The sequence below is a fragment of the Ranitomeya imitator genome, chromosome 1 (assembly GCF_032444005.1).
Source record: "Ranitomeya imitator isolate aRanImi1 chromosome 1, aRanImi1.pri, whole genome shotgun sequence".
NCBI classification, from domain to species: Eukaryota; Metazoa; Chordata; class Amphibia; order Anura; family Dendrobatidae; genus Ranitomeya; species Ranitomeya imitator.
In genome coordinates, this window is record NC_091282.1 from 308,010,180 (window position 1) to 308,024,065 (window position 13,886).

Below are 13,886 nucleotides of genomic sequence, written 5' to 3' on the forward strand. Positions count from 1 at the left end.
TAATCAGACAAGAACTCTGGGACCTCAGAAGGAGTGGATGACGAAATAGACAAAAATGGAACATCACCATGTACCCCCTGACAACCCCAGCTGGATACCGACATAGAGTTCCAATCCAATACTGGATTATGGGTTTGTAGCCATGGCAACCCCAACACGACCACATCATGCAGATTATGTAGCACCAGAAAGCGAATAACTTCCTGATGTGCAGGAGCCATGCACATGGTCAGCTGGGCCCAGTACTGAGGTTTATTCTTGGCCAAAGGTGTAGCATCAATTCCTCTCAACGGAATAGGACACCGCAAAGGCTCCAAGAAAAACCCACAACGTTTAGCATAATCCAAATCCATCAGATTCAGGGCAGTGCCTGAATCCACAAACGCCATGACAGAATACGATGACAAAGAGCATATCAAGGTAATGGACAGAAGGAATTTGGACTGTACAGTACCAATGACGGCAGACCTATCGAACCGCTTAGTGCGCTTAGGACAATCAGAAATAGCATGAGTGGAATCACCACAGTAGAAACACAGCCCATTCAGACGTCTGTGTTCTTGCCGTTCAACTCTGGTCATAGTCCTATCGCACTGCATAGGCTCAGGTTTAATCTCAGACAATACCGCCAGATGGTGCACAGATTTACGCTCGCGCAAGCGACGACCGATCTGAATGGCCAAAGACATAGACTCATTCAAACCAGCAGTCATAGGAAAACCCACCATGACATCCTTAAGAGCCTCAGAGAGACCCTTTCTGAACAAAGCTGCCAGCGCAGATTCATTCCACAGAGTGAGTACTGATCATTTCCTAAATTTCTGACAATATACTTCTATATCATCCTGACCCTGGCACAAAGCCAGCAAATTTTTCTCAGCCTGATCCACTGAATTAGGCTCATCGTACAGCAATCCGAGCGCCAGGAAAAACGCATCGACACCACTCAATGCAGGGTCTCCTGGCGCAAGAGAAAATGCCCAGTCCTGAGGGTCGCCGCGCAAAAAAGAAATAATAATCAAAACCTGTTGAACTGAATTACCAGAAGAATGAGGTTTCAAGGCCAGAAATAGCTTACAATTATTTTTGAAGCTCAGAAACTTAGTTCTATCACCAAAAAACAAATCAGGAATAGGAATTCTTGGTTCTAGCATAGATTTCTGATCAATTGTATCTTGAATCTTTTGTACATTTATAACGAGATTATCCATTGAAGAGCACAGAGCCTGAATATCCATGTCCACAGCTGTGTCCTGAAGCACCCTAATGTCTAGGGGAAAAAAAAGACTGAACACAGAGCTGAGAAAAAAAAATGATGTCAGAACTTCTTTTTTCCCTCTATTGAGAATCATTAGTTTGGCTCCTTGTACTGTTATGAAGGCAATCCAGTAACACAGTGTGCAGTAATCAGAGCACATACAGTGATCTGACAATAACCCAAAAACAATAGAACGAGCTCTGAGACGTGGAATCTCTGTAGACCGCAATACCTGAACCTATCCTAAACACAACTAAAGGCAGCTGTGGATTGCGCCTGACACTACCTATGCAACTCGGCACAGCCTGAGGAACTGACTAGCCTGAAGATAGAAATACAAGCCTGACTTGCCTCAGAGAAATACCCCAAAGGAAAAGGCAGCCCCCCACATATAATGACTGTTAGCAAGATGAAAAGACAAAACGTAGGGATGAAATAGATTCAGCAAAGTGAGGCCCGATATTCTAGATAGAGCGAGGATAGCAAAGAGAACTTTGCAGTCTACAAAAAACCCTAAAGCAAAAAACCAAAGGGGGCAAAAAGACCCACCGTGCCGAACTAACGGCACGGCGGTACACCCTTTGCGTCTCAGAGCTTCCAGCAAAAACGAATAGACAAGCTGGACAGAAAAAACAGCAACAAAAGCAAAGAAGCACTTATCTAAGCAGAGCAGCAGGCCACAGGAAAGATCCAGAAGCTCAGATCCAACACTGGAACATTGACAAGGAGCAAGGAAGACAGAATCAGGTGGAGTTAAATAACAAGGCAGCCAACGAGCTCACCAGAACACCTGAGGGAGGAAGCCCAGAAGCTGCAGTACCACTTGTGACCACAGGAGTGAATTCAGCCACAGAATTCACAACAGCTAGCCCTGAAGATAGAAAAATAAGCCTACCTTGCCTCAGAGAAATTCCCCAAAGGAAAAGGCAGCCCCCCACATATAATGACTGTGAGTTAAGAAGAAAATACAAACACAGAGATGAAATAGACTCTAGCAAAGCGAGGCCCGACTTACTGAATAGACCGAGGATAGAAAAGATAGCTTTGCGGTCAGTACAAAAACCTACAAACAACCACGCAGAGGGGCAAAAAGACCCTCCGCACCGACTAACGGTACGGAGGTGCTCCCTCTGCGTCTCAGAGCTTCCAGCAAGCAAGAAAAACCAATATAGCAAGCTGGACAGAAAATATAGCAAACAAAAAGCAACACAAGCAAAACTTAGCTTATGCAGGGCAGACAGGCCACAAGAACGATCCAGGAGAAAGCAAGACCAATACTGGAACATTGACTGGAGGCCAGGAACAAAGAACTAGGTGGAGTTAAATAGAGCAGCACCTAACGACTTAACCTCGTCACCTGAGGAAGGAAACTCAGAAGCCGCAGCCCCACTCACATCCACCAGAACCAGCCGAAGTACCACTCATGACCACAGGAGGGAGCTTGACCACAGAATTCACAACAGTACCCCCCCTTGAGGAGGGGTCACCGAACCCTCACCAGAGCCCCCAGGCCGACCAGGATGAGCCAAATGAAAGGCACGAACCAGATCGGCAGCATGGACATCAGAGGCAAAGACCCAGGAATTATCTTCCTGACCATAACCCTTCCACTTAACCAGGTACTGGAGTTTCCGTCTCGAAATACGAGAATCCAAAATCTTCTCCACTATATACTCCAACTCCCCCTCAACCAAAACCGGGGCAGGAGGATCAACGGATGGAACCACAGGTGCCACGTATCTCCGCAACAATGACCTATGGAATACGTTATGGATGGAAAAAGAAGCTGGAAGGGTCAAACGAAAAGACACAGGATTAAGAACCTCAGAAATCCTATACGGACCAATAAAACGAGGCTTAAACTTAGGAGAGGAAACTTTCATAGGAATATAACGAGATGACAACCAAACCAAATCCCCAACACGAAGTCGGGGACCCACACAGCGCCTGCGGTTAGCGAAACATTGAGCCTTCTCCTGAGACAATGTCAAATTGTCCACCACATGAGTCCAAATCTGCTGCAACCTATCCACCACAGTATCCACACCAGGACAGTCAGAAGACTCAACCTGCCCTGAAGAGAAACGAGGATGGAAACCAGAATTGCAGAAAAACGGCGAAACCAAAGTAGCCGAGCTGGCCCGATTATTAAGGGCGAACTCAGCCAAAGGCAAGAAGGACACCCAATCATCCTGATCGGCAGAAACAAAACATCTCAGATATGTTTCCAAGGTCTGATTGGTTCGTTCAGTCTGGCCATTTGTCTGAGGATGGAAAGCCGAGGAAAAAGACAAATCAATGCCCATCCTAGCACAAAAGGCTCGCCAAAACCTCGAAACAAACTGGGAACCTCTGTCAGAAATAATGTTCTCCGGAATGCCATGTAAACAAACCACATGCTGGAAGAACAATGGCACCAAATCAGAGGAGGAAGGCAATTTAGACAAGGGTACCAAATGGACCATCTTAGAGAAGCGATCACAAACAACCCAAATGACCGACATTCTTTGAGAGACGGGGAGGTCTGAAATAAAATCCATAGAGATATGTGTCCAGGGCCTCTTCGGGACTGGCAAGGGCAAAAACAACCCACTGGCACGAGAACAGCAGGGCTTAGCCCGAGCACAAATCCCACAGGACTGCACAAACGAACGCACATCCCGCGACAGAGATGGCCACCAAAAGGATCTAGCCACCAAATCTCTGGTACCAAAGATTCCAGGATGACCAGCCAACACCGAACAATGAACCTCAGAGATAACTCTACTCGTCCATTTATCAGGGACAAACAGTTTCCCCGCTGGGCAACGGTCAGGTCTATTAGCCTGAAATTTTTGCAGCACCCGCTGCAAATCAGGGGAGATGGCAGACAAAATTACCCCCTCTTTGAGAATACCCGCCGGCTCAGACAAACCCGGAGAATCGGGCACAAAACTCCTAGACAGGGTATCCGCCTTCACATTTTTAGAACCCGGAAGGTACGAAACCACAAAGTCAAAACGGGAGAAAAACAGCGACCAACGAGCCTGTCTAGGATTCAACCGTTTGGCAGACTCGAGATAAGTCAAGTTCTTGTGATCAGTCAAGACCACCACGCGATGCTTAGCTCCTTCAAGCCAATGACGCCACTCCTCGAATGCCCACTTCATGGCCAGCAACTCTCGATTGCCTACATCATAATTACGCTCAGCAGGCGAAAACTTCCTGGAAAAGAAGGCGCATGGTTTCATCACCGAGCCATCAGAACTTCTTTGCGACAAAACAGCCCCTGCTCCAATCTCAGAAGCATCAACCTCGACCTGGAACGGGAGCGAAACATCTGGTTGGCACAACCAGGGCCGCCATCAGGGCATTACAGCCGTGACTGGCGTATGGGGCCCGGTGAGCAGAGGGGGCAGTAAAGCTGGACACAGGGTGGGGGCCGGGGGGCAGTAAAGCTGGACACAGGGTGGGGGCCCAGGGCAGTAAAGCTGGACACAGGGTGGGGGCCGTAAAGCTGGACACAGGGTGGGGGCCCAGGGCAGTAAAGCTGGACACAGGGTGGGGGCCGGGGGGCAGTAAAGCTGGACACAGGGTGGGGGCCCAGGGCAGTAAAGCTGGACACAGGGTGGGGGCCGGGGGGCAGTAAAGCTGGACACAGGGTGGGGGTCCAGGGCAGTAAAGCTGGACACAGGGTGGGGGCCGGGGGGCAGTAAAGCTGGACACAGGGTGGGGGCCCAGGGCAGTAAAGCTGGACACAGGGTGGGGGCCGGGGGGCAGTAAAGCTGGACACAGGGTGGGGGCCGGGGGGCAGTAAAGCTGGACACAGGGTGGGGGCCCGGGGGCAGTAAAGCTGGACACAGGGTGGGGGCCGGGGGGCAGTAAAGCTGGACACAGGGTGGGGGCCCAGGGCAGTAAAGCTGGACACAGGGTGGGGGCCGGGGGGCAGTAAAGCTGGACACAGGGTGGGGGCCGGGGGGCAGTAAAGCTGGACACAGGGTGGGGGCCGGGGGGCAGTAAAGCTGGACACAGGGTGGGGGCCGGGGGGCAGTAAAGCTGGACACAGGATGGGGGCCGGGGGGCAGTAAAGCTGGACACAGGGTGGGGGCCGGGGGGCAGTAAAGCTGGACACAGGGTGGGGGCCGGGGGGCAGTAAAGCTGGACACAGAGTGGGGGCCGGGGGGCAGTAAAGCTGGACACGGGGGGGCAGAGTGCTGGGCAGAGTGCTGGACAGAGATGGGGCAGAGTGCTGGACAGAGATGGGGCAGAGTGCTGGACAGAGATGGGGCAGAGTGCTGAACAGAGATGGGGCAGAGTGCTGAACAGAGATGGGGCAGAGTGCTGAACAGAGATGGGGCAGAGTGCTGGACAGAGATGGGGCAGAGTGCTGGACAGAGATGGGGCAGAGTGCTGGACAGAGATGGGGCAGAGTGCTGGACAGAGATGGGGCAGAGTGCTGGACAGAGATGGGGCAGAGTGCTGGACAGAGATGGGGCAGAGTGCTGGACACAGATGGGGCAGAGTGCTGGACACAGATGGGGCAGAGTGCTGGACACAGATGGGGCAGAGTGCTGGACACAGATGGGGCAGAGTGCTGGACACAGATGGGGCAGAGTGCTGGACAGAGATGGGGCAGAGTGCTGGACAGAGATGGGGCAGAGTGCTGGACAGAGATGGGGCAGAGTGCTGGACAGAGATGGGGCAGAGTGCTGGACACAGATGGGGCATGATTGCACACAGACTGGGCAGAGTGCTGGACACAGATGGGGCAGGATTGGACACAGATGGGACAGAGTGCTGGACACAGATGGGGCAGGATTGGAAACAGATGGGGCAGAATGGAGACAGATGGGGCAAGATTGGAGACAGATGGGGCAGGATGGATACGATGGAGACAGATGGGGCAGGATGGGGAGATCATATGGGGCAGAATGGATACCCATGAGGGCAGGATGGGAGAACATATGGCTGGAGCCTGGAATGAGACACACGGGGGCTAGGATGGTGAATATTACCATAGGGGCTAATTAAGGGATATTATTATTGCAGTGATGTATTTATTTTATTTTTTGAGTATACTGTTTTAAATGGGGGGGAGGTCCTGTTACTGTGTAGAGTGATACTATGTTGCCTTCTTCATGTGGTGTAATGTAGAAGTTGGGAAAATTAAGTAATGTGTTCTACAAGCGTAACTCGAGATAACTGTTTAATTTCCTGCAGAGACGAGTCCTGGCTGGATGAAGTGATGGCGGTCTGTGCTGGATGAAAGATGAAGGACTTCACCTAGAGACGTCACTGGTGAGTCAGTGTTACCTATACACTGACACCATACACTGTATACTATATACAGAGGTCCTGTGTACAATGTCACCAGTGATCACTGTATTACCTATACATTATATACAGAGCTCCTGTGTATAATGTCACTGGTGATCACTGTATTACCTGTACACAGACACTGCTTACTAATTACAGATCTCCTGTGTATAATGGCACTGATGGTGATAGTATTGTGGGTTTTTTTTTATTACTGATCAGTATTGTAGTATTCAGTCATTTGTGGTTATATGCGGTCTGGTCATAGTGCGGTGGTATTTGTTCCTTGTATGTAGTATTATAGGTCATTTTAAAAATTGAAAAATAAATAAAAATATACCTAAATTGTATTGCATATTTTAACAAATATTTAGTAGGTTACAGTAGAGTAGGGCCCGGCCAAAAGTGTCTACCGTGTTATGGTGGCGGCTTAAAAAATCTTTTGGCCAAAACAAAAGCTGCCGGCTATATGTGTGATCTGGTGATGGGAACTGTCAATGTGTGATAGGTGAGAAGAGGAGATTTTCCAAGAGAGAGTGGTGGGACTGTGGACAGTTCGTGGGGTGGAGCCTGGAGGCGGGGCTGGGGTGGAGCCTGGGCGGAGTTTCAAGGGGGCCCCGAAAATTTTGCCAGTATGGGGCCCCGAAATTTCTAGTGGCAGCTCTGGGCACAACACAGGGGCAGAAGAAAAATGACGCTTCAACTCTTGAAAAGCTTCCACAGCAGAAGAAGACCAATTGACCACATCAGCACCCTTCTTGGTTAACTCAGTCAACGGTTTAGCAACACTAGAAAAATTATTGATGAAGCGACGATAAAAATTAGCAAAGCCCATGAACTTTTGCAGACTCTTCAGAGATGTCGGCTGAGTCCAATCATAAATGGCCTGAACTTTAACAGGGTCCATCTCGATAGTAGAAGGGGAAAAAATGAACCCCAAAAATGAAACCTTCTGAACACCAAAGAGACACTTTGACCCCTTCACAAACAAAGAATTCGCACGCAGAACCTGGAACACCATTCTGACCTGCTTCACGTGAGACTCCCAATCATCCGAGAAGACGAAAATATCATCCAAGTATACAATCAGGAATTTATCCAGGTACTCTCAGAAGATGTCATGCATAAAGGACTGAAACACTGATGGAGCATTAGAAAGCCCGAATGGCATAACCAGGTACTCAAAATGGCCCTCGGGCGTATTAAATGCTGTTTTCCATTCATCGCCCTGTTTAATACGCACAAGATTATACGCACCACGAAGATCTATCTTGTGGAACCAACTAGCCCCCTTAATCCGAGAAAACAAATCAGAAAGCAGCGGCAAGGGGTACTGAAATTTGACCGTGATTTTATTTAGAAGGCGGTAATCAATACAAGGTCTCAGCGAACCATCCTTCTTAGCCACAAAAAAGAACCCTGCTCCCAATGGCGACGACGACGGGCGAATATGACCCTTCTCCAAGGATTCCTTCACGTAACTCCGCATAGCGGCGTGCTCAGGCACAGACAAATTAAACAGTCGACCTTTAGGAAACTTACTACCAGGAATCAAATCGATAGCACAATCACAATCCCTATGCGGAGGTAGGGCACTGGACTTGGGCTCATCAAATACATCCCGGTAATCCGACAAGAACTCTGGGACCTCAGAAGGGGTGGATGATGAAATAGACAGAAAAGGAACATCACCATGTACCCCCTGACAACCCCAGCTGGACACAGACATTGATTTCCAATCCAATACTGGTTTATGGACTTTTAGCCATAGCAACCCCAACACGACCACATCATGCAGATTGTGCAACACCAAAAAGCGAATATCCTCCTGATGCGCAGGAGCCATGCACATAGTCAGCTGGGTCCAATACTGAGGCTTATTCTTGGCCAAAGGCGTAGCATCAATTCCTCTCAATGGAATAGGATACTGCAAGGGCTCCAAGAAAAACCCACAGCGCCTAGCATACTCCAAGTCCATCAAATTCAGGGCAGCGCCTGAATCCACAAATGCCATGACAGAATAGGATGACAAAGAGCAGATCAAAATAACAGACAAAAGAAATTTCGACTGTACCGTACCAATGGTGGCAGACCTAGTGAACCGCTTAGTGCGTTTAGGACAATCGGAGATAGCATGAGTGGAATCACCACAGTAAAAACACAGCCCATTCTGACGTCTGTGTTCTTGCCGTTCAGCTCTGGTCAAAGTCCTATCGCACTGCATAGGCTCAGGTCCATGCTCAGATAATACCGCCAAATGGTGCACAGTTTTACGCTCACGCAAGCGTCGACCGATCTGAATGGCCAAAGACATAGACTCACTCAGACCAGCAGGCATAGGAAATCCCACCATGACATCCTTAAGGGCTTCAGAGAGACCTTTTCTGAAAATTGCTGCCAGTGCACATTCATTCCATTGCGTGAGCACAGACCACTTCCTAAACTTCTGACAATATATCTCTACCTCATCCTGACCCTGAGACAGAGCCAGCAAATTTTTCTCTGCCTTATCCACTGAATTAGGTTCATCATACAGCAATCCGAGCGCCAGAAAAAACGCATCAATATTACATAATGCAGGATCTCCTGGCGCAAGGGAAAATGCCCAGTCTTGAGGGTCACCACGTAATAAAGAAATAATGATCTTAACTTGTTGAACTGGGTCACCAGAGGAGCGGGGTTTCAAAGCCAGAACCAGTTTACAATTATTCTTAAAACTCAGAAACTTAGCTCTATCTCCAGAAAACAAATCAGGAATAGGAATTCTTGGCTCTAACATAGAATTCTGAACCACAAAGTCTTGAATATTTTGTACTCTTGCAGTGAGATGATCCACACAAGAAGACAGATCTTTAATGTCCATCACTACACCTATGTCCTGAACCACCCAAATGTCTAGGGGAAAAGAAAGACAAAACACAGTGCAAAGAAAAAAAAATGGTCTCAGAACTTCTCTTTTCCCTCTATTGAGAAGCATTAGTACTTTGGGCCTCCAGTACTGTTATGAACAGGTGATTCAGAACCACAATGGACCTAGTGGTTAAGAGCACACAAGGTGACCGGATAGTTACTAACATAGGACGAGCTCTGAGACGTTGGAACTCTGCTGACCGCAATCCCTAATCCTATCATACCACACTAGAGGTAGCCGTGGATTGCGCCTAACGCTCCCTATGCAACTCGGCACAGCCTGAGAAACTAGCTAGCCCTGAAGATAGAAAAATAAGCCTACCTTGCCTCAGAGAAATTCCCCAAAGGAAAAGGCAGCCCCCCACATATAATGACTGTGAGTTAAGAAGAAAATACAAACACAGAGATGAAATAGACTCTAGCAAAGCGAGGCCCGACTTACTGAATAGAACGAGGATAGAAAAGATAGCTTTGCAGTCAGCACAAAAACCTACAAACAACCACGCAGAGGGGCAAAAAGACCCTCCGCACCGACTAACGGTACGGAGGTGCTCCCTCTGCGTCTCAGAGCTTCCAGCAAGCAAGAAAAACCAATATAGCAAGCTGGACAGAAAATATAGCAAACAAAAAGCAACACAAGCAAAACTTAGCTTATGCAGGGCAGACAGGCCACAAGAACGATCCAGGAGAAAGCAAGACCAATACTGGAACATTGACTGGAGGCCAGGAACAAAGAACTAGGTGGAGTTAAATAGAGCAGCACCTAACGACTTAACCTCGTCACCTGAGGAAGGAAACTCAGAAGCCGCAGCCCCACTCACATCCACCAGAGGAAGCTCATAGACAGAACCAGCCGAAGTACCACTCATGACCACAGGAGGGAGCTTGACCACAGAATTCACAACATGAAACACTGCGGGCGCGTTCGTGAGACCAAAGGGCATGACCAAATTTTCAAACAGGCCCTCAGAGGTGAGAAATGCCATTTTCCACTCATCCCCTTCCTGAATGCGGATAAGGTTATATGCTCCCCTAAGATCGAGTTTGGAAAACCACTTAGCCCCAGACAATTGGTTGTAGAGATCAGGAATGAGTGGGAGAGGGTAGATATCTCTCACCGTAATTTTATTTAGTTTCCGGAAATCGAGGCATGGACGTAGACCACCATCTTTTTTCTTGACAAAAAAAAATCCCGCGGCCACAGGTGAGACAGAGGGACGGATGTGACCTTTGCGTAGACTATCCGAGATATAGTTTTTCATAGCAGTACGTTCCGAGCCAGAAAGATTGTACAAACAGGCTTTGGGCAATTTAGAACCCGGAATAAGATTGATAGTACAATCATAAGGATGATGGGGTGGTAAGACCTCAGCCTCTTTTCCGGAGAACACATCACCAAAGTCCTTTAGGTCAGGGGTGTCAAACTGCATTCCTCGAGGGCTGCAAACAGGTCATGTTTTCAGGATTTCCTTGCATTGCACAGGTGATAATTTAATCACCTGCAGAGAATGATTCCAGCACCTTGTGCGACGCTAAGGAAATCTTGAAAACACGCATGGTTTGAGGCCCTCGAGGAATGCAGTTTGACACCCCTGCTTTAGGTACTCCGGAATTCCTTCCGGACTAATGGCGGACACACACACAGCAGAAAGACAACCATTGGAACAATTAGGACCCCATTTAACAATATCACGAGATCCCCAGTCTATAACAGGATTATGCCTCTGCAACCAGGGGAACCCCAACACCAGTCCCGCAGAAAGATTATTCTTAACATAACATGAAATTCGTTCCTGGTGCAAGGAACCCACCTTGAGGAGGAACTCCTCAGAGACAAATTTAAGGACATTTTGAGCCAACGGTGTCTTATCAATGGCAACGATATGGATGGGAGTCTCTAGCCTAACTGTCCCTAACTTTAACTTGGACACCAGACTATAGTCAATGAATTTCATGGAAGATCCACAGTCCACAAATGCTGAAGTGGATGCAAAAACACCTCCATAACACAGTTCCACCTCTAGCAAAACTTTTTGAAATGACAAAAGTGGTACCTGAGAGTCTGGATGACCTCCTAGACCATCACCCAGACTCGGCAGCTTGTTACTTGATGGACAAGAGGGGCAGTCTTTCTTCCAATATCCCGGATCTCCACAATAAAAACATGATTCCCCATCACGTCGCCGTTTCCTCTCCTTCTCCTTGAAATTGATGGCACCAACTTCCATAGTCTCCTCAGACTTGACAGGCAAAATAGGAATCTCACGCTGGATAATTCTTCTCTCCCGTAATCTCCGGTCCATACGAATGGCCTGAGTCATGACCTCCACCACGGAACTGGCGTATGAAGGGCCAGCGTGTCCTTGCAATGATCAGAAAGTCCTCTCTCAAACAGGCATCTCAGAGCAGAGTCACCCCAGGACACCTCAACGGACCACCGCCTAAACTCAGAACAATACTGTTCAGCAGTGAGTTCATTCTGGGAGAGACTCATGATCATGTCCTCTGCAACCCTGACCCTGTCCGGTTCATCATAATTAAGTCCCAAAGCCTCAAAGAATCTATCCACAGACACACGTTCAGGGGCAGAAGCAGGTAAAGAGAAAGCCCATGATTGAGATCCCTCCCACAGTAAGGAAATAATTATCCCCACCCACTGACTCTCCAGAAGAGCGAGGTCTCAGAGAAAAAAAAAGCTTGCAACTCTCCTTAAAAGTATGAAATCTCTCCCTCTCCCCAGAGAAGGTATCTCGGAGTTTGACAGTAGGTTCAGGAGAGTGCAAAGAGACATCCACTGAGTCACCAGGTAGACTAACAACATGAGAGGTGTCTCCCTGTATGGTCATAACAGTCTCAATCAGTTTTTTCTGTAAATGAGTATGAGACGTGACAAGGGACTGATGTTTCAGAGAAAAATCCAGCACCATCTGTGTCAGACTCGACACTTGATCCGCCAAGTTATGCAGCGGATCCATGACCAGAGAAAAAAAAAAAGCAAAATCCCGTTTAAATGTATGGTCAGCTATAATGTCAGGCTGCTGCAGTGCAGTACAGCCAGGAGGAGCTTGAGAGGAAAGTGAGACTGCACACACAGGGCAGCAGAACAGATGCCACCAAGTGGCGAGAGAGTGGTCAGACAAGCCGAGTCAAAAGCACAAGATAGCACAACAATATAATAGGATTAGACAGACGGATAGTCAGGACGTAGCAAGGGATAAGTAAACCAGGTCGAGCAAAATACGGTACAATAGGGACAAATCAAGACAGAGTCAACAGCCAAGCCAGGAGGTCAGAATCAGAGAATCAAGCAGAACAGACAAACGCAGGGTAAGGGCAGACAGAGGAGGATAACAGACACAGGACAAGTCAGGGTTCACAGCAGGACAAACCAAGGGTTTCCAGAATCAGGTTCACAAGCCGAAGACAGAACTATAGCTGACACTGCCAGCAAGATTCATGGGAGCTAAATAGCAAACCTGAACCCAGAATGAGGCAGAGTAAAGTTAACCCTTGACATGATCTATCCAAAAAAGGGCAGACACTAATAAACCCTGGAACGGATCATGACAATTATGCCCCATATAATGCTGCACAAAGGTTGATGATGGCCCCATAAGATTCTCCATAGAATAATATGCCCCGTATGCTGCACAAAGGTTGATGGCCCCATAAGATGCTCCATAGATTATTATGCCCCATATAATGCTGCACAAAGGTTGATGGCCCCATAAGATGCTCCATAAAATAATATGCCCCGTATGCTGCTGCGATTAAAATAAAATAGAAATACTCACCTCTCATCGCTGGGGACCTAGTGCCGGAGTCGCCGCTGGCTCAGGCCCCGGGCACTTGCGATATTCACCTGTCCCTATTCCACCACCATGTGCTGCTGTTTCTTCTGGCTCTCTGCAGTGACTGTTTAGGCAGAGGGTGTGCACTAACCACGTCATCACGCCCTCTGTCCTGAACGTCACAGCCAGAGAAGACAGAGCCTGGAGGTGGAACGGGGACAGGTGAATACCGCATGGCTCACCCTCCCCCGTCATACTCATCCCCTCCTAGCGCATTCTCTCTGTATGTCCCTGCTTCTCCGATGGTCTCTGGCATATGCCGGCAGCTGGTTCCTGTGTTCAGCGGTCACGTGGTACCGCTCATTAAAGTAATGAATATGCGCGCCACGCCTATGGGAGTGCAGTTGCGTCCATATTCATTACTTTAATGAGTGGTACTGCGTGACCGCTGAACACAGGAAGAGCTGCGGGCGGACACCATCTGAGAAGCAGGGAAGTGCAGAGACTGCACGGTGAGCAGGTGAGTATGATGTGACAGCCGCCACTCCTGCAGCCCCCTCTCCCCTGCCGACCCCCTGGGACAATGACTCGAGTACAAGCCGAGAGGCACTTTTAGCCTAAAAAAATGGGCT